This window comes from Bos indicus x Bos taurus, chromosome 1, assembly GCF_003369695.1.
Source record: "Bos indicus x Bos taurus breed Angus x Brahman F1 hybrid chromosome 1, Bos_hybrid_MaternalHap_v2.0, whole genome shotgun sequence".
Lineage (NCBI taxonomy): Eukaryota > Metazoa > Chordata > Mammalia > Artiodactyla > Bovidae > Bos > Bos indicus x Bos taurus.
In genome coordinates this window covers 94,502,255-94,522,611 of record NC_040076.1, presented here as the reverse complement: position 1 = coordinate 94,522,611, position 20,357 = coordinate 94,502,255, and the positions used below count along the sequence as shown (strand labels likewise).

General features: G+C 43.3%; 1 long non-coding RNA gene across 1 annotated transcript; it reads right to left on the bottom strand.

The window, feature by feature from the left end:
- Window positions 1-7,149: 7,149 nt before the first annotated feature.
- Window positions 7,150-12,381, bottom strand: LOC113899042. Its single transcript, XR_003512818.1, has 3 exons — window positions 12,140-12,381; window positions 8,006-8,081; window positions 7,150-7,228 (listed from the first exon to the last, which is right to left on the bottom strand). It is a non-coding gene; the product is annotated as an uncharacterized LOC113899042 (long non-coding RNA).
- Between the last annotated feature and the right edge of the window lie 7,976 nt (window positions 12,382-20,357).

Genomic DNA, 20,357 nt, shown 5'->3' with positions numbered 1-20,357 from the left:
AGCAGTGGCCACACGACTGGAAAAGGTCAGTTTTCATTCCAATCCCAAAGAAAGGCAATGCTAAAGAATGCTCAAACTACCACACAATTGCACTCATCTCATATGCTAGTAAAGTAATGCTCAAAATTCTCCAAGCCAGGCTTCAGCAATATGTGAACCGTGAACTTCCTGATGTTCAAGCTGGTTTTAGAAAAGGCAGAGGAACCAGAGATCAAATTGCCAACATCTGCTGGATCATCAAAAAAGCAAGAGAATTCCCGAAAAACATCTATTTCTGCTTTATTGACTATGCCAAAGCCTTTGACTGTGTGGATCACAATGAACTGTGGAAAATTCTGAAAGAGATAGGAATACCAGAGCACCTGACCTGCCTCTTGAGAAATCTGTATGCAGGTCAGGAAGCAGCAGTTAGAACTGGACATGAACAACAGACTGGTTCCAAATAGGAAAAGGAGTATGTCAAGGCTGTATATTGTCACCCTGCTTATTTAACTTCTATGCACAGTACATCATGAGAAACGCTGGACTGGAAGAAGCACGAGCTGGACTCAAGATTGCCGGGAGAAATATCAATAACCTCAGATATGCAGATGACACCACCCTTATGGTAGAAAGTGAAGAGGAACTAAACAGCCTCTTGATGAAAGTGAAAGAGGAGAGTGAAAAAGCTGGCTTAAAACTCAACATTCAGAAAACGAAGATCATGGCATCTGGTCCCATCGATTCATGGAAAATAGATGGGGAAACAGTGTCAGACTTTATTTTTCTGGGCTCCAAAATCACTGCAGATGGTGACTGCAGCCATGAAATTAAAAGACGCTTACTCCTTGGAAGGAAAGTTATGACCAACCTAGATAGCATATTCAAAAGCAGAGACATTACTTTGCCAACAAAGGTCCGTCTAGTCAAAGCTATGGTTTTTCCAGTGGTTGTGTATGATGTGAGAGTTGGTCTGTGAAGAAAGCTGAGCACCGAAGAATTGATGCTTTTGAACTGTGGTGTTGGAGAAGACTCTTGAGAGTCCCTTGGACTGCAAGGAGATCCAACCAGTCCATTCTGAAGGAGACCAGTCCTGGGTGTTCATTGGAAGGACTGATGCCGAGGCTGAAACTCTAGTACTTTGGCCACCTCATGCAAAGAGTTGACTCACTGGAAAAGACTCTGATTGGGATTGGGGTTAGGAGGAGAAGGGGACGACAGAGGATGAGATGGCTGGATGGCATCACTGACTTGATGGACATGAGTCTGAGTGAACTCTGGGAGTTGGTGATGGACAGGGAGGCCTGGAGTGCTGCGATTCATGGGGTCGCAAAGAGTCAGACACAATTGAGCGACTGAACTGAACTTTATTGATGGCTATTGTTCTCATCTCCTTTTTAGCCCTTGTTTGTTTAACCTTTTGGTTGAGTTTGCGTCTTTTAGACTCTAACAGTGTGAAGTAAGGCTGTGATGGCTCAAGGAATTCAGCCCATTCCAGTGGAAATTGGCCCAGGTCCCTCCCTACAGGTCCTTGAAGCAGTCAGCAAGGGACTTCCACTCCTCTAGGATGGGCTAGGGTCCACAGCCCCTGTCCAGCAGGAAGAAGTTTCAGAAGAAGAGATCCTTACTCCCTTACCGATTAAGAGTAAGGATTTAGAGTCTCTCAGAGGGGATGAGACAGGCTGGGACCTGGGACTCTGCTGCAGTGCTTGCACCTAGATACACCTCAAGCAACAAAATACAAAGAGACCCTACGGGACTAAAAGTAACTGTGCATGTGCAGTTGGGGCAAATTCTGGACAAAAGACTCAAAGAGACCAAAAAACCCAACTGCCATGTTGAGGAGTGTGGAGCAAAATCAGGGGGTCAGGAGCAAAAGCAGGGTACTGTGCATGCCCCCTGCACACAATACTACCTAAGGGATAAGCAAAACAACTAAGCCACCCTTCGGGTCAGACCCCTGGACACGCTCACTCCCACCTCGGGGAGGGAGCAAGCAAGGGAAACTTCTGTTTGCTCTCACTCCCCGCTGCTGTAGCAGGGACCAATAAAACCTTGCCTGAAAAAAAATCAATATCCCTTATTACTAAGGATGTAAAAATCCATGCAGTACGGGCAAATGGAATCCAGTAGCATAAAAATGAGTATAAACCATTGACAAATGATCTGAGGAACACAAAGTGGGTTCAGCACGTGATAAATTAGTTTGGTACACATACTAATAGAATAAAGGACAAGTATGATCATCTCAATATGCACATGAAGTATTAGAAAAAACCTAGTCTTTCATCATAGAAAGACTCAAAACCGTAAGGGGAACCTCTTCAACCTGACAGAGAGGATCTATGAAAAACCTACGGTAAACTGAAAGCTTTCCTCTAAAGATCGGGAACAAATGAGGGATGTTCACTCTTGTTACATCTTTTCAATTTTGTACTAAAGGTTTTAACTATAATTATTAAGAAAAAAGTAAAAGTATCCAAACTGCAAAAAAATAAAACTCTATTTGCAGTTGACATGATCTTATACTGAAATCCTAACCAAAAAATTGCTAGTAAACCAATTCAGCAAAACTTTAGGATATGGTAACAGTCAATTGTGTGTCTATATAATAGCAAGGAGCCATGAAAAGAAATAAAATTATAAAATAATTCTATTTATGGCAGTACCAAAAATTCTTAGAAATAAGTTTAATGAAAAGTATAAGACTTGTACACCAGAAACCAGAAATCATTAAAAGAATGACTTAAATAAATAGAAGAATATCTTTTGTTCATGGATTGAAAATCTCAAAATCAAGATGTCAGAAATTCTCAAATTGACTACAAATTCAACGTAATCTTCATCAAAACTCCAGATGCTTTAAGGAAATTGGCACTCCAATTTTAAAATCTATGTTGAAGTTTGGGGACTCTGATTAGCCAAAACAATCTTGCAAAAAGCAAAAGTTGGTGGTCTCACACTTCCCAATTTCAGAAATACAGAAGAGCTACAATAATCAAGACAGTCTGGTAATGGCATAAGGATAAACACAGATACATGTGATGGAATTGAGAGTTCAGAAATGAACCCATATAACCATGATCAATTGAGTTTCAGCAAAGGCATTGAGACAATTTAATGGAGAAAGGACCATCTTTTGACAAAAACTGGGATAAATGAAAATCCATATGCAAAAGAATAAATCTGTACCCTTACTTCATACCATATAGAAAAAATAATCTCAAAATGGAATGACCTAAGTGTAAGAACTAATGCTACAAAATGTCTAGAACATAAAGTTTCATAACCCTGGGTTAGGCAACAATTTTTTAGATATTACAATACACATGATAAATTAGTTTATTAAAATTTTGAACCTCGTGTGCATCAAGGACAAGAATGTTAAAAAAAGGGGAGAAAACACTTGCCAATTATATATTCAGTCAGGGACTTGTTTCCAGAATATATAAAGAACTACTACAGTTCAAAAAAAATCAGATTAAAAAAGAATTTGAATAGACATTTATCCAAAGAAAAGATGCAAGTGACCAATAAACACGTAAGATGCTAGGCATGACTACTTTTAAATCAAAACCATAATGAAATATCACATTACACACAGGAACAACCATAATCAAGATGATAACAACAAACATTGTCATGGGTTTGGAGAAACTGGAACTCTCATACTTGATGGCAATGTAAAATGGTGTAGCTGCTTTGGAACACAGTTTGACAATTCTTCAGAAAGTTAAACATGAAATTACTCTATGACCCAGCAATTCTACTCCTAGGTACATATCCAAGAGAAATAACACTTACGACTACACAAAACCTGTAATAGCTAGATATCCAACTGATGAAGAGATAAGCAAATGTAGACTATCCTTACAGTGAAGTTATTTGACCATAAACAATGTACTGATACAGGCTACGACAAAGATGAACCTTGAAAACATTATGCTGAGTGAAAAATTCAGACACAGCAGGCTACATATTGTATGATTCCATTTATATGAAATGTCTAGAGTGGGCAAGCTATGAAGACAAAGTAGATTAATAGTCACCACAATTGAAGTGACTGCTAATGGGTAAGTCTCCTTTTGGGGGTAATGAAAGTGTATGAAGTGTGATAATGGTTGCATAACCTTGTTTAATATATTAAAAATGATGGAACTGTATACTTTAAAGAGGTACATTTTATGTCAACTATAAGTTTAAAAATGGGAAAAATTAGACCATTTTTACTTACCTGGAAATATATCACTGATAAAATAAATGTTAGCATAAAGTATGAAAGGTTATCAAACTGTTGTAAGTAATAACCTCAATAGTAAAGTAGAAAAAGAGACTGAAGTTTTTTAATAAACCTCTGTATTGCTTGACTTGCTGTGGACAGATATGCAGACATTTAGGGAAACAAGTAAAAATATGGATGCATAGATACGTTAAAACAGAGTACAAAATCCTGGCATTTTAGCAGGTTTGACACTTTAAGCAAGTATTTGGCCCCTCTAGGCCCTAGAGTCTTTGCAGGTGAAAAATGTTGGTCTCATCAACAAGGATGTAGAAAGACTCCAAACATCCCCAACTACCTTTATGTGAGGGAGCAAATTACAAAAGAGCTGTGAGAGAGTACAAGAGAGGTACACAGGTTTTGCAAAACATTCCCAAGTGATTCTTTTAAAACTCTGCCCCCCATTCCCTTTACACACAATATTCCTTAGTGTGAATCTTTCAGATTAAAAAGAGACAAACAACCAAATTTGAGATATTCTAACTCCTTCACTTGAAAGTCAAAGCCCCCACAAGAATACATCAGCCTTACTCTCTAGGACATGCTGACATGGAAGGGAAGAAGACTTTGCAATCATCACATGGGTTAAGATCTTGGCTTGATGACTATGGTATTTAACTTCTACTGTCTAACAAGCCACCTCAAAACAGCAATTCAAATCAAGAGGCCCCAAGGTTCCTCTGCAGGAACAGTTTCTAGAAAGACAGAGAAGGACATACTACAGGGAGTAAAGAATGAATAGTGACAAGGACTTGTAGGTAGTGAAGTTGGTGTGAAGAACAGGTGGGTACAGCAGCTTGCCAGAGGAACAAGACTGCAGAAAGGGTACAGTTGACCAGTTTTGATTTATTCATAGTAAACTAGGAAAGGCTTCAGGATTTGACAGACTCAAGGGAAGGTGCTGGTCTAGAGGAAGCAGCTGAAGATACGAGAGAAGGCGTCATCAGTGTAGCGATGTTCCAGAGGAGAGAGAAAGGATGGAAACAGAGTTTAGGACTGAGGGACCCAGGCTTAGAAACCAGAGGATATATGTCTTCATTTTGAGACATAAGGTGAGAAAATGATGATGGGTGCAGGTGGCACTAAGTGTGGAAATGGAGAAGACAGGGATGAGAGAATTCCCACTTGGAGGGATCTCTACTTGTAGCGAAAGAAGGAATTCTCTTCAGGGAGGGAAAGGCCTGGAGGGATAGTTTGGAGCTTGAGAAGAGAAGACAGGATTCAGAACAGGAGAGCCTGAGCAGCCTTTGTGGCCATGCCTACCACAGTCAGTGAATGTCTCTGGCAAAGATGAAACCCAAGGGGCAGTGTCAAGAAAGTGAATGACACTTTACGAGTGTTTTGATAATGTCACAGGAGGTCAGATCCTAGGGGAGAGAGAAGAATCTCCTTATGGATAGGTAGGAGGGGAGTCAGAAGCACTGGTAGTTTGAATATCACAAAGAGATGTGACATGGCTTAATATACTGCTCTGGTAAAAGTGGGAGCTAGAGTCAGCACGCCAAGTGCCAGGACCGTTAATAGCAAACATTGATTAAACATTCACTGGGTTTCCAGGACCAGGCTAAGCCTCTTAAAAGCACATTTTCTTTCAGTTATCATAATCTTTTATAGAATATTGTTATTTCCATTTTACATATAGGGAAACTAAACTTTAGAAGTTATTTTTCTCAAGGCCATGTGGCAGATTTTATTTAGAAAGACAGCTGCAACCACATCTCCCATCCTCCACAATGTGGCCTTGCCACCTCAGTCACAGTATGTGTATGCACGCGCGCTCAGTCCTGTCTGACTCTTTGCGACCCTGTGAACTGTAGCCCACCAGGCAACTCTGTCCATGGAATTTTCCAGCCAAGAATACCGGAGCAATTGGTTGTAAAGAAATGGTTGCCATCTCCTTCTCCGGGGGATCTTCCCATCCCAGGGATTGAACCCATGTCTCTTGTGTCTTCTGCATTGGCATGTAGGTTCTTTACCAGCTGAGCCACCAGGGAAGCCCCTTCAGTCAAAGGGCAGAGTCTAAGTCCCCTACCTCTGGGGTTGTGACTGCTTTTACCAACAGAGCAATGACTGAAATGACCGACTTTCAAGCTTTCATTATAAATGCCATGCATCTACCACCAGCCTCCATTGGAACACTTGGTCTGGCAAAGGACGACCACCAGCTAAGAAGTTTGCCATCCCAAGGGCTGCTGGAGCATCCCCTGAACATGGCCAAGCTCCCAGGCGACAGCCTCCATCTGGCTCTCATATCTGGTCCAACCTCAACCTTTCAGATGATGGCAGATCAGGCCAACATCTCAGTGCAACCTTAGGAGACCCAAAACAAGATTTACCCAGTGCAACCCTTCCTGAAGTTCTGCCCCTCAAGATGAGGAGCAAAACAAAAACGTCCTCTCTTTACAACAAGTTCTAGGGTAATTTGTTACACTGCAACAACAATCAGAATAGCCTCATAACATCACGGAGCAACAGAGCTAGGATTTCCCTGCAAGCCTGCCTGCCTGGCTCTGGAGACCAGCTGTTCCTGGCTTCCTTTTGAATATTCTTCCTTATTCTTGTCTCTAGCACAAGTTCTTCCTCAGACCATATACTGGACAAATGTTTGACCTACTTCCTAGACAGATGCCTTCTTACCTCTGTTTCTCCTCCACTTGATAGCAAGTTTACACGACATAACGGATATAATGTGTCATCGTCCACCACTTATAAAACATAGCAATGGTTATCAAAACCTTTACCACATTATTGCTAAACAAATCTTCAATTCAATCAATTATATATTATTTTAATGCTTTTGCAAGTCAAAAAACTTTCCATTTCTTGGGCTTTAAAATGGCAATGTCTTTCTTTCATAAATATTAACCAGAAATTATATAATACCTGAGTCTTCATGCTCCCCCTCTGGACTTCTGCCATGTATATTCAACTTGAGGCCAAAGACAAAGTAGACACTGGGTTCATAATGATCTGTTACGATTGAAAGAATCATGAATTAAATAGGGTTGGGAGTTTAAACTTGTATAACACTTAGATCTTACTCTATTTCCCTTTTTAGTATTGCCATCTCTTTAAAAAAAAAAAAAAAAGGCATCATTTTGAATGATCTGTCCATCCTGAAAATACCTATGTCAGACAGAACATGCTAGAAATCGTGCAGCCAGTTAAATGTCAAGCAGAAACGAGTCAACATGCCCCGTGTTTCATTAGCACCACCCGGTGAAGTCCCAAACCCTGCCTGAACTGAAATCTAAGCCACACCAAAATCATGCGGTCTGTGGATGCATTTGTTTTCCTCTTGAATTTTAAAGGGCTGAGTTGTTATTACTGAACTTAGAAACACGGCTCTCCTTGAGTCAACAGTGCCCCTTTAAATATCATTTGCTCAGTACCTTCCTTCGTTTATACTGTTGCTCCCTTGTCACTAGGGTCTAAATGGGAAGCTTATCTTTGTATCAAAAGGGAACAGAATCTTTTGCTCAAATACTTCACTCCCTTCACTACTTCATTACGGCTCCATCACTAGATTTCTCTTCTAATATTCCAGAGCTATGCCCCTAAAGTTGACAGGAGCCACTGGCACACCCTTCCTAGAAGCTGCCCTTCTCATCAACCAAGGCTGGTCATCTTCAGTGGGAGCCTCACGGAAGGGGTGATGCTGTGTTCTCCTCTGTGCATTAATTACTCTGGAAGAGTCAAGGGTCTGGAGCCTACATGAGCCACCTGAGACCAGGGTGATGGCTTTACCATGTCAGCAGTATTGTCTAGCTCTTCCTCTTCACATTCCCAATTTTGTTCTTCTTCTGTTTGTCCCCTGTACCTGCTAAGATAAGAGCAGACTTATAAACATGCTATGAATAGTAAAATACGGTGAAATAACAAACATACATCACTTGATAATCACAAGCAGACTAGGGCTTAGAACAGTCACCTGTCATTCCAAGGCCCATGTTTTAGTAGTTGATGTTTATTACGTTGCTAGCTGGAGATTTGGGAACAGACTATCACAAGCAGTGTGAATCTGGAGGTTCCATTTTATCTAATCTGAATATGACAAAGTCAGTCTTGTTTTGCTTCCAATTCTGCAAAAATGTCTCTGGCTTCTGGACACCAGGTGTTGGGCCATGCTCCAAAGAGGACTGCAAGACTCGTAGTTGCCCAACCTTGAGACTGAAGAAAGAGCCCAGATATAGCAACAGGAACGTCAGTGGTTTTTTGGACAGGGGATCTTACATGTCTAAAGACAAAGGTCCTAGAATGACGTCCCACTATGCATGACAGCAGGTAAGGCATGGCAGCAGTCTCTGCTACTCAGGGGATTAGGTTCCATTTATAGGGGGAATTTCTGTTGATGGGTGGGGCTATGTTCCCTCCCTGTTTTTTGACCTGAGGCCAAACTATGGTGGAGGTAATGAAGATAATGGTGATCTCCTCCCAAAGGTCTCGTGCACCACACTCCATGCCCCTGACCCTGCAGCAGGCCACTGCCGACCCACACCTCCACCGGAGACTCCTGGACACTCACAGGCAAGTCTGGGTCAGTCTCTTGTGAGGCCACTGCTACTTTCTCCTGGGTCCTGGTGTGCACAGGTTTTGTTTGTGCCCTCTAAGGGTCTATTTCCCCAGTCCTGTGTAAGTTCTGGTGGCTCTATGGTGGGGTTAATGGTGATCCCCTCTAAGAGGGCTTATGCCATACCCAGGTCTGCTGCACCCAGAACCCCTGCCCCTGTGACAGGCCACTGTTGACCCATATCTCCTTAGGAGACACTCAAACACTCAAATGCAGGCCTGACTCAGTCTCTATGGGGTCTCCTGGTGCACACAAAGGTTTTGTTTGAGCACTCTGAGCATCTCTGGTGGGTAGGGGGTTTGATACTACATGGGATTTCACCCCTCCTACCATCTTTTTGGGACTTCTCCTTTGCCCTTGGACATGGGGTATCTTTTTTTGGTGGGATCCAACATCCTCCTGTCAATGGTTGTTCAGCAGTGAGCTGTAATTTTGTAGTTCTCACAGGAGAAGATGAATGCACATCCTTCTACTACACCAGAAAGATATGCAGAGTACATCATGCAAAATGCTAGGCTGGATGAAACACAAGCTGGAATCCAGATTGCAGGGAGAAATATCAATAACCTCAGATATGCAGATGACACCACCCTTGTGGCAGAAAGTGAAGGACTAAAGAGCCTCACGACGAAACTGAAAGAGGAGAGTAAAAAAAGTTGGCTTAAAGCTCAGCATTCAGAAAACTAAGATCATGGCATCTGGTCCCATCACTTCAAGGCAAATAGATGGGGAAACAATATAAATAGTGACAGACTTTATTTTTTTGGGCTCCAAAATCACTGCAGATGGTGACTGCAGCCATGAAATGAAAAGACGCTTGCTCCTTGGAAGAAAAGTTATGACCAATCTAGATGGCATATTAAAAAGCAGAGATATTACTTTGTCAACAAAGGTCCATCTAGTCAAAGCTATAGTTTTTCCAGTAGTCATGTATGGATGTGAGAGTTGGACTGTAAAGAAAGCTGAGCACTGAAGAATTGATGCTCTTGAACTGTGGTGTTGGAGAAAACTCTTAAGAGTCCCTTGGACAGCAAGGAGACCCAACCAGTCCATCCTAATAGAAATCAATCCTGAATATTCATTGGAAGGACTGATTCTGAGGCTGAAACTGAAAGAGTCAGTTCCTAGGCAGGTTGATAAGGAGTCTAGGGGTCCCCAAGGAGAGAGGGGTCTGGAACTCTCAAGGAGGAAGAAAGGACAAACTTTTTTTCTTTCTCCACATTCCTTAGGATTATATAACAATAATGTATCCTGCCTAAGGACAGTCTCTGGATTAAACCTTCTGTTATCTTAAAATGTAAATTATGGGAGTAGACCTGGTCTTTACAAGGATGTATCCTGCCTGAGGACAGTGTTATCTTAAAATGTAAATTATGGGAGTAGGTCTGATGAGGTCTTTACAACCTCCAGACATTCTTTGGATTATATAACTTCATTGTTAACACTAGCAAGCGGGTACTCTTTCTGCCCCCTTCTGATGCCTATGTCAGAAGCTTTCTCTATCTCCTTTATACTTTAATGAAACTTTATTACACAAAAGCTCTGAGCGATCAAGCCTCCTCTCTGGCCCCAGATTGAATTCTTCTCCTCTGGGGGCCAAGAATCCCGGTGTCTTCGCATGATTCAACAACAACCTTTCATCTTGGGCACTCGTCCGGGATTCTTCAGGACAAGGTAAGGATGCTTGGAGCTTTAGTTCTTTGTTCTCTTAGTGAACACATTTTCTGCTGTGCCCTACTAACTCTACGGTGTGCTTGTGTGAATGAATGGCATGCCCCGCGTGAAGCAAGTAAGGAGCCCTGCTCTGTGGTTCCACGGTGATCTCATACGGCTTATGGCAGAAACCTGTCGGGGCATTATACCGACCTGCCAATGCCAATACTTTGGCCACCTGATGCAAAAAACTGACTCATTGGAAAAGACCCTGATGCTGGGAAAGATTGAAGGTGGAAGGAGAAGGGGACAACAGAGGATGAGATGGTTGGATAGCTTCACCAACTCAATGGACGTGAGTTTGAGTAAGCTCCAGGAGTTGGACCGGGAGGCCTGGCCTGCTGTAGTCCATGGGGTCACAAAGAGTTGGACACGGCTGAGCGGCTGATCTGATAAGGGGAATTGATGTCAGGTGGGCCCCTCAGTTACCAGGGAAACCAGGGCCTGGGGCAGGAGGCAAGCATGTAGGCAGTTACTGATGAAACCTTATAATTAGGAGGATTGGATAGTCACATGAATGAAACAGGGCCTTGTTGAGCAGGGGATGGACACAAAGGAAGACAAAAGAAAAACAGCTGTCCTGAATGGCCTGACCATAAAATTCACCCCTGCACATTTCGCATGACCCTTACAATCTTGGTCCATCCCTCTTCTGTGATATCCCTGGGCTCAGGTATGTACCGGGGGCACTGCAAACAGACATCATAAATGCAACACAGACAATAGCAGCTAAAGAGTATTAAGAGTCCAGGAAGTGGGCAAACATGCAAGCCAGCCAGTTACAGGTTCCAGTTTTCATGAAAGTCCAGAGGACAACGACAATGGTATCTTGCTATAGACCCAGCAAGCAGACTCATTTCACAGCGACGCCACCACTGTGCCCAGTCTGCAAACAGATTGCCTTTGCTCAGACTAAATTTGTTAAGAGGCACTGTACAGGGAAGATCATGACCACTGACCAACATAGAATCAGTAACAGCATCTTGAGATAGTGCTACCCCTGAGGTTTCTGTCCTAGGGGGCAGTAACATACCATCTCTTCAGCCTCAGTCCCCAGAGCCCATGCTGAATCCTGGCGAGGCCCACAGGGTTAATATGGTTGTGCCTTCCTCCAGTCAGGCCTAGATTAATTACCTTATTGGTCTTAGGTGGAACAGGTAGCAGACAGGTGAGATCTATAAATGCCTTTCTAATCCTATTCCCCACAAGGCCACAGATGGCAGTTTTATTTGCTGTTGCCACAGGTTCCAACCAAACCCTTCCAGGTAACTGGCCATATGCAATTCACAAATCTGTCCCTGAGTTAACATCTCTAAAGCCCACTTTTGTAGCTGTTTAGGGTTGATGGTTCAGGGGTATGCTGATATTCTGTATCTAATCCAGGTCCTTGCATTTTTCCTGTGTTCAACAGCCACCCCCATGCATTTAGGTGAGCCATGAATGTGGGGCTGTTCCTTTTAAGATGGAGAGACCTGAGGTTAACAAAATATCAACATAATGGAAGAGAAAGACAGCCCTCATTGAGACGACCATCACCTCAGGATCACCCCCATAACTTCCCGTTCCCTGGCCTTATTTCCCAACAGTTCTATACTCACAGGAGTTTCCTCGGCTTCTTAACCGCTCATCAATTATTGGGCTGCACCCCGCAGGCCTGCAAGCCTTGTAGTTGCTCAGCCTTGAGACCTGAGTAAGACCCCAGGTACAGCGACAGAGACATCAGTGGTTTAGTGGACGAGGGATCTTAGACGTCTGAAGCAAAAGGTCCTGGAATGACAGCTCCACCATGTGTGGCAGATGGCAGGCAGGACACGGCAACAGCCTTAGCTACTCAGGAGAGGAGGAGGCTACCATTTATAGGGGCAAGTTATGTCACGCTGTCTCGTCAGTTACCAGGGAAACCAGCAGCTGGGCCCAGGGGCGAGCAGGCAGGCAGTTACTGATGAAGTCCTGTAATTAAGAGGATTGGATAGTCACTGAGTGAAGCAGGGCCTTGTTGAGCAGAGGATATACAGAAAACAAGGGAACAGCCATCTTTTTTTTTTAACAATGTTTCAGGTCTACAGCAAAGTGACTCAGGTTACATACATATGTATCTGTTCTTTTTCAAATTCTTTTCCCACTTACATTGTTACATAATATTGATCAAAGTCCCCTTTGCTATACAACAGGTCCGTGTTGGTTATCCTTTTAAAAATTTTTTTAAATATTAGTATTTATCTATTTGGCTGTGCTGGGTCTTGGTTGGGGCAGGCGGGATCTTTAGTTGCAGCATGTGGGATCATAGTTCCCTGACAGAGGGTCAAACGCTGGGCCCCCTGCATTGGGAGTGTAGAGTCTTAGCCACTGGGCCACCAGGGAAGTCCTGCTAGTATCTAAAGGCAAGTCCATGTGACCAATGCACAGTGAGGCCAAATAATACCAAAATGCCTGAGTTTGAAACAGAGAAAGGTCTTTGTGCCACAACTACTAAGTGGTCTTGGTGAGGGCTCCAGAGCCATGCAGGACATATATCCCCCCTACCCCAGCCTGTTCCCTGGCCCAAGGCAGGGTGAGCTGGAGGCCTAAGGGAGAAAGCTAAGATCAGCCTCTTACCTCACTCTCCACCTGAGGGCAAATGATCCACTGATTGTTGGGTGAATGGCCTCCCTAAGGGTCTCACTGATGCTTGCTTGTGGGCGGGGCCCACTGTGGCACCGACCAATGAATGACTGAGGAGGACCACAAATAGTCCCTCATTGATAGTTGATTGCTTGAGGGAGACGCTCACTACCACTGACCAATGGCTGAGAAGGACCGGTCCCCTAGTGATGGTTGCCTGGTAACAGGGTGGTGGGTGGGGGCTGGGAGGGGTTAATCAGTTCAGTTCAGTCCTCAGTCCTGGAGGGGTTAATGGCCCATAGCAACTAGCTGCATGCTGAGATCTGCGCTACAAGGCACTCTATTACATCCTGTTTGGAGCATGGGCTCTAGGGCATGTGGCCTCAGTAGTTGTGGCTCATGGACTTCAGAGTCTGGGCTCAGTAGTTGTGACACAAGGGCTTAATTACTCCTTGACATGTTGGATCTTCACAGATCAAGGACTGAACTGGTGACCCTTGCATTGCAAGGCAGATGCTTAACCACTGGACCACCAGGGAAGTTTCAAATATAGCAGCGTGTACAGGTCTGATGCTAAACTCCCTAACTGTCCCTCCTCCAAACCCTTCCCCTCTGGTAAGCATAAGTTTGGGAAATAGCCATCTTGAATGGCCTGACCGCACACTAAGTCTATTTTATTTCAGAAATTTGGAGTTTTAGGTAGAATAGGATGGTAGAATAGCAGGGATCTAGAGTCAGACTGCTGAAACTTGAATCCTGCTCTAGGATGCACAAACTTCCATCACTGGTTGTTATTTGGGCAAATTCCTTAAGGCAGGTAACTGTTTATCCTGATTCTTCTTCACTAAAATGGAAGTACCACAAGAACTTGGAGAAGGAAGTGGCAACCCATTCCACTATTCTTGCCTGGAAAATTTCATGGACAGAGGAGCCTGGCAGGCTACAGTTCATGGGGTCTCAAAGAGTTGGACATGACTGAGTGGCTGAGCACAGCACCCCACAAGGACATAAACTTTGTATTTTAAACACTGTATCCCTAACACTTAGCACATTTCCTGGAACACAGTGGGCATTTAGTAAATATTTGTTGAATAAGCTTATATATGAATGTATGAATATTGCTTACATAGGAATTCTTTTTGTTCATAAAATTATCCACTCTGGCAAGTATTCATGAACATTGATGAATTTGAGTGCATTTGAATTGAAACATCACTGCACAATTGAAGCATCTTTCTATTTCTAGGGTGACAGGATGAGACGGTTGGATAGCATCACCAACTCCAGTGAAGGACAGGGAAGCTTGGCGTGCTACTGTCCTTGAGGTCACAAAGAGTCAGGCATGACAACAATTAAACAACAACAATTCCTTTCTGGTGGGCAGAAGAGGGGTTATAGGGAATCAAGAGAAGAGGATGGAATGTCAGAGTGACATCAACTCTCTCCTGGCCTCTGGCTCTTTTCATCTTGGATTTTTACCCCTGAGGGGTAGAACCTAGATCTTTTTTTTCCTGAGTATCCTGCTTAGCCTTCAAAGTCAATAAAAATGATGCCTAGATGATGAGCATCTTTCATAGCAATCAGGCGTTAATCTCAAATTCTATTTCTGATTCCTGTGTAACCAACCTGCACCACCCTCGGCAAGTCACGTTGCCTTGTAGAACTGTGCAGGGCTTCACACTCACTCTCAGGAGGAATGCTAGTTGGCAGGGTCATTGTGGGACAGATGAGAGCGGGAGTGTGAAAGCCCTGTGAAAAGGACGGCATAGGCAGGAATGCTCAGCTTTTTTAACTAGGAGATGAAACTTAGAGACTCGTTTCTCTATGAGATTTGGAGTATAATAGTCAAGACAAGCCATCGCAAGTCAGTCAGTCTTGTGTTAGATTGTGTTGCACAGACCACAACAAAAAGATTTCTAGCGTTACTGCATGATTTAAAAATTATAGTCTCTCCAGAATTGAAAGAGACACGTGTACCCCAATGTTCATCGCAGCACTGTTTATAATAGCCAGGACATGGAAGCAACCTAGATGTCCATCAGCAGATGAAGGGATAAGAAAGCTGTGGTACATATACACAATGGAGTATTACTCAGACATTAAAAAGAATACATTTGAATCAGTTCTAATGAGGTGGATGAAACTGGAGCCTATTATACAGAGTGAAGTAAGCCAGAAAGAAAAACACCAATACAGTATACTAACGCATATATATGGAATTTAGAAAGATGGTAACAATAACCCTGTATACGAGACAGCAAAAGAGACACTGATATATAGAATAGTCTTTTGCACTTTGTGGGAGAGGGAGAGGGTGGGATTATTTGGGAGAATGGCATTGAAACATGTATAATATCATATATGAAACGAGTCGCCAGTCCAGGTTCAATGCATGATACTGGATGCTTGGGGCTGGTGCACTGGGATGACCCAGAGGGATGGTATGGGGAGGGAGGAGGGAGGAGGGTTCAGGATGGGGAACACATGTATACCTGTGGCAGATTCATTTTGATATATGGCAAAACCAATACAATATTGTAAAGTCAAAAAATAAAATAAAAAAGAGAATTAAGTATTTGAACAACAACAACAAAAATTTATGGTTTCTTTAGTATATACCCCCTCAATGTTTCCACAAATGCACATGGAGCAGTTTGCTTGTGCCAAGCACTGTTTTATGTAGAGAGGAAACATTAGGAAGGAAAACTCCTGATCATGTGGATTTACATTCTATTGGTGGAACCAGACATATGAATAGACAATTACCTCTGTGTGATAAATACAGAGAGGAGTGATCAAGGATACTTGTGCTCTAGTGACCTTGAAAAGTGCTCCTCACTGCTGTTGGAGAGGTGGTATTAGTGTTGGAGATTGGGGAGTAATACCTGAGATGTGTCTTGAAGAATAAGCTGACATTCAGTAAACATTGAATGGATGAGTGGTGCTTATCCACTGTCCTTGGTATTAAAGTCCCTGGGAGGCAGAGCCTAGCAAGGGAATAAGGAAAGAGAGAGATTTCACAGAGGAATAACCAGCATTCCATTTTGAAGATGCTAAACAGGAGGCTGGAGTGGAGAGAATGAGCACAAGAATTGATTCAGGGGTCTTCAGGCAATGGGAGAATACACTGTCAAGGACCTCAGACATTATCCTGCTGGAGGTGGGAAGTCATTTTCATTTGTATTTTTCCAGTCTGAAATGCCTTTTCATCCATTAACAGTCATATGGCTGGGAGCCTCTGTTCCTTTAGGTCTGTGCTTTGAAGGAAAACAATACAGAGGGACAGGGAGAGGTGCTGCCTTACAGAGGCTGCCGGGGAAGCTTTGCTGATATTTGGCAGACGGCTGAAGCAACTGAGATGTTCAAGTCATGTGAGTATCTGTTAATGAATGAAAGAATGTTTCAGGCTGGAAAAATAGAGAAGGAAGGAAAATAAAGGCTGTTAGAGAAGGTTAAGTAAATTACAGTCAATGCAATTAATAAAATACTATACAGATCTTAAGAATGACCATCTTGGGACTTCCCTGGTGGTCCAGTGGTTTAAAATCTGCCTTCCAAGCAGAAGATGCAGGTTTGATCCCTGATCATGGAACTAAGATGTCACATACTGTGGAGCAACTAAGCCAGTGAGCTGCAACAAAGAACTCGCATGCCACAGCTAAGACCCAAAGCAGACAAGTAAAGAAAGACAGAAGGGAGGGGGGAAGGAAGGAAGGGAAAGAGAGAAAGAGAAAAATATTAAAGAAAGAGATAAGAAAGGAAGGAAGGAAAAGAAAATATTCTCTGTGAATAAACAAGATATTCTAGCATCTTCTTTTGGGCTCCTAATTGATGGGGAATTTCAAGCCAGCTAAGGCTCTAGGGCTTGACATTCACTTGCTGGCTGACGGCGGCCTTGAAAACAAAGTGAATATGTTTCCATTTCCCCATTCCAATCTGCGCACCACCATCTGCTGTGCTGATTCCCAGGGTGGCTGCCTCGGTCGGGACAGAATACGAATGGCCCAGAAAACCAGAGATTCATTGATGCTAAAGCAAGATGGACTTGCAGACTATCAGAAAGAGGAAGCTTCTTGAAAGAGGCCACTGAATTGGTTTCATGGACCAACCCTTTGGTCTCAACATGTGTGGTAAAAATACTGCACATTATCTTAAAGACTTCTCCCTTTGAGAGAGGTTTCTTGATCTTCATTCCTTCCTGCTTCAGCCTCACTCCACCAGCAACCAGAGTGATCTTCTTTAAGCGCAAACATGACCCATCACTCCAAACCCTTCACTGGCTCTAAACTGCTTTTAGGATAACAATCAGTTCCCTGGCATGGCGGCTGAGGCCCTGTCTCTTGGGCAGTGCCCACTCTATGCCACTCTTACCCTTGCCTGCTATGTTCTAGCCCTGTGACTGTCTTTCACCTCCCCAGATGTGGCACGTTCCTTCCCAACTCAGATCTCTTCTGTACTATTTTTTAAATTGTTTTTAATTCAAGGATAACTGCTTTACAATATCGTGTTGGTTTCTGCCATATCAACATACTATTTTTATACTAGGCATCTATCTAGCAATCTGATCAGCTCCCACCTACCCTTCATGTGGTGTAAACCTCATTACCCCAGGATACCCTCCTTGGTCTCATGCCCCACACCAGGCTGGGTGAATGAAGGGGGCTCACACAGCAACACCTACCCCAGCACTTCCCCACCAGAGCACACAACTCAACTAGGGTTAAGCAATTATCAGGCAGTTATTTGCTCCACATTTGTTTTCCCCATTGGACAGACCCAGTCAGTCCTGGAACAGTGTTGGCCTGTATGACCTACCTTAAACTTTCTTTCTTCAGTACTATTATCACCCTGGGATGCCTGTGGGTTAATAAAATGTGTGGAATAAGAGAAAGTGGAGGATGCATATTTCAGCAGGTTTGGCTGTAAAGGGGACGAGAGAGCTAGGGTGAAACACACAGTGGGGTTGTTGTAGTCTGCTTGCACTGGGTAACAAAATACCATAGACTGAGGGGCTCAAATCACAGAAACTGCTTCTCATAGTTCTGGAAGCTGGAAGTCCAAGACCAGGGTGCCAGTATGGTTGGTTTCTGGTGAGAGATCCTCTTTTCTGCCTTGTCGATGGCTACCTTCTTTCTGTATCCTCACTGGTGGGGAGAGCAAAAGAGAGAGAACAAGCTCTCTGGTGTCTCTTCTTGTATGGGCACTTACAACCATCATCAGGACTTCATCTCCAACCATTGTATTAGGCACATTAGAGATTCAACATACAAATTTGGGAGGAACACAATTCAGTTCATAGCAGCAGTTAAGCGAAGGCTTTATGGCAAAGAGTCCAGATCTGGCTTAAGTGCTGATGGTAGATGCTAGCAGAGAGGAGAAGGATGAAGCTTTAGGAGAGAAGAGGGCAGAGGAGAAAAGGGCTCTGTTTAGGAGGGCACTGCTCCCACTGTGACACAGAAGAGGGGCAAAGAGCATGGACAGCTCCACATGATCTCTTCCAAGTAGTGGCAATGAGATAAGGGAGTTCTTGAGTAATGGCTTCTCATTTCCTTTTTGAAGCAACATGCAAGGGTGTCTGCTGAGGGGCTGGCAGGGTCTGCAGATCACCGAGAAGGTTTGAAATAGATTCTTTTTCTTTTTAAGAACCTTAACACCAGCTTAAAAAATATATATATTTATTTATTTGGTTGTGCCAAGTCTTAGCTGTGGCACATAAACTCTTAATCACAACATGTGGGATCTAGTTCCCTGACCAGGGATTGAACCTGAGCCTCCTGCCCTGGGAGCCTGGAATCTTAGCCACTGGACCACCAGGGAAGTCCCCTGAAATTGATTCTGTAGAGAATAATGGAGCTGACTCCCCACACACCACCATGGAGTTTTGATGGATCAGGAGAGTTTGCTCACCTTGAATGTTTGGAGGCGCCCAGTGCTTGTGCTATGAGATGTTTCTCCACGTCGCTCAGCATCCAGTGTGAAGCAGAGAAGGACATTTCCTGAAAAGTGGCTGCTATCAGTGTCAAGACAGTAGGACTCAGAGAGGTTAATGATAAGTGTTTGCCCACCGTCACACAGCTGGTTAGTGGTAAAGCCAGGAGTAAATTCTGTAACTTTTTGGTTCCAAAGTCTTTCATACACCATGTCATGTGCTTTGTTTCTGGAAGATAAATTTTGAAAGAAAAAAGCTGCTCAATAAAGATTCTGATGCAGTTAAACAGGCTTAGATAGTGAACATGTGGCCATGACTAGAGCTATCCTTTCAGGAAACTAGAAGCACTTGCCTTGTCTCTTTTGCTTCCTGTTGACTGAAGCCGAAATTATTTTTCCTTCCATAAATAGAGGTGCAAATGTCCCCTGGGAGAGAGGGTCCAAGGGATCACTCCAAAGTATGTCTACTGCATTTTGAAAACCTGATAGCATCTTGTCAACACCCTGGCCAGAGCAATCACCAGCATAGCTAAAGTTGCATCTGTTTTACCAGGCTCTCTAATTCCTGTAAATGACCCATGAAGCTGCTGAGGGACCTCTGCCTGGCTGGGGTCAGGGCAGACAGAGAAGTCAGGAGAAGGGTTCTAGACTGCAGAGTCCCTGAGAGGAGGACTCGAAATGGGGCTGTCTCATGCTTTGCCAAGTAACTAGTGATAATCATGACCATTTAATGAGCATCTACCAGCTTCTGGTATTTCACTTGGGAGGGAGGAGAAGAAACTTGCAAACAGAGGCAAGATAGAGGCAGAGAGCAGAGGGCAAGTCCCTTGGGACTTGGGGAGATGACAGGGTTAGAAAGATAGCCAGTCTTTGAACTGCAGTAACTCAGTTTACCACTTGCTATTATTATAAGAATAATACATATTCTTTGGAGAAAGATTGAAAACCATAAAAAAATAGAAAGAAAATATTTCTGCGAATCAGAGAAATGCTGTTAGGACTTTAGAATGCAGTATCTTCAAGTTTTGAACATGAATTTTTTTTTTTTTATATAAGATGGGATAATATGCTTTTTCACTTACTAATACTATGTAAACATTTTCCCACATTTTATTAAGTTCTCAATTAAACAATAACATGTTTAGTGCCTGCACAGTGCTCCAGAAGAGCAGGAATGAAAGCACCAAATGCCTAACTGGCCTGGGGTCAAATTCCAGCTCTGCCCTTTCCTGACCGTATGTCAAAACCCCTCCACCCAATGAAGAGAATAACAGACCCTCCTCTTAG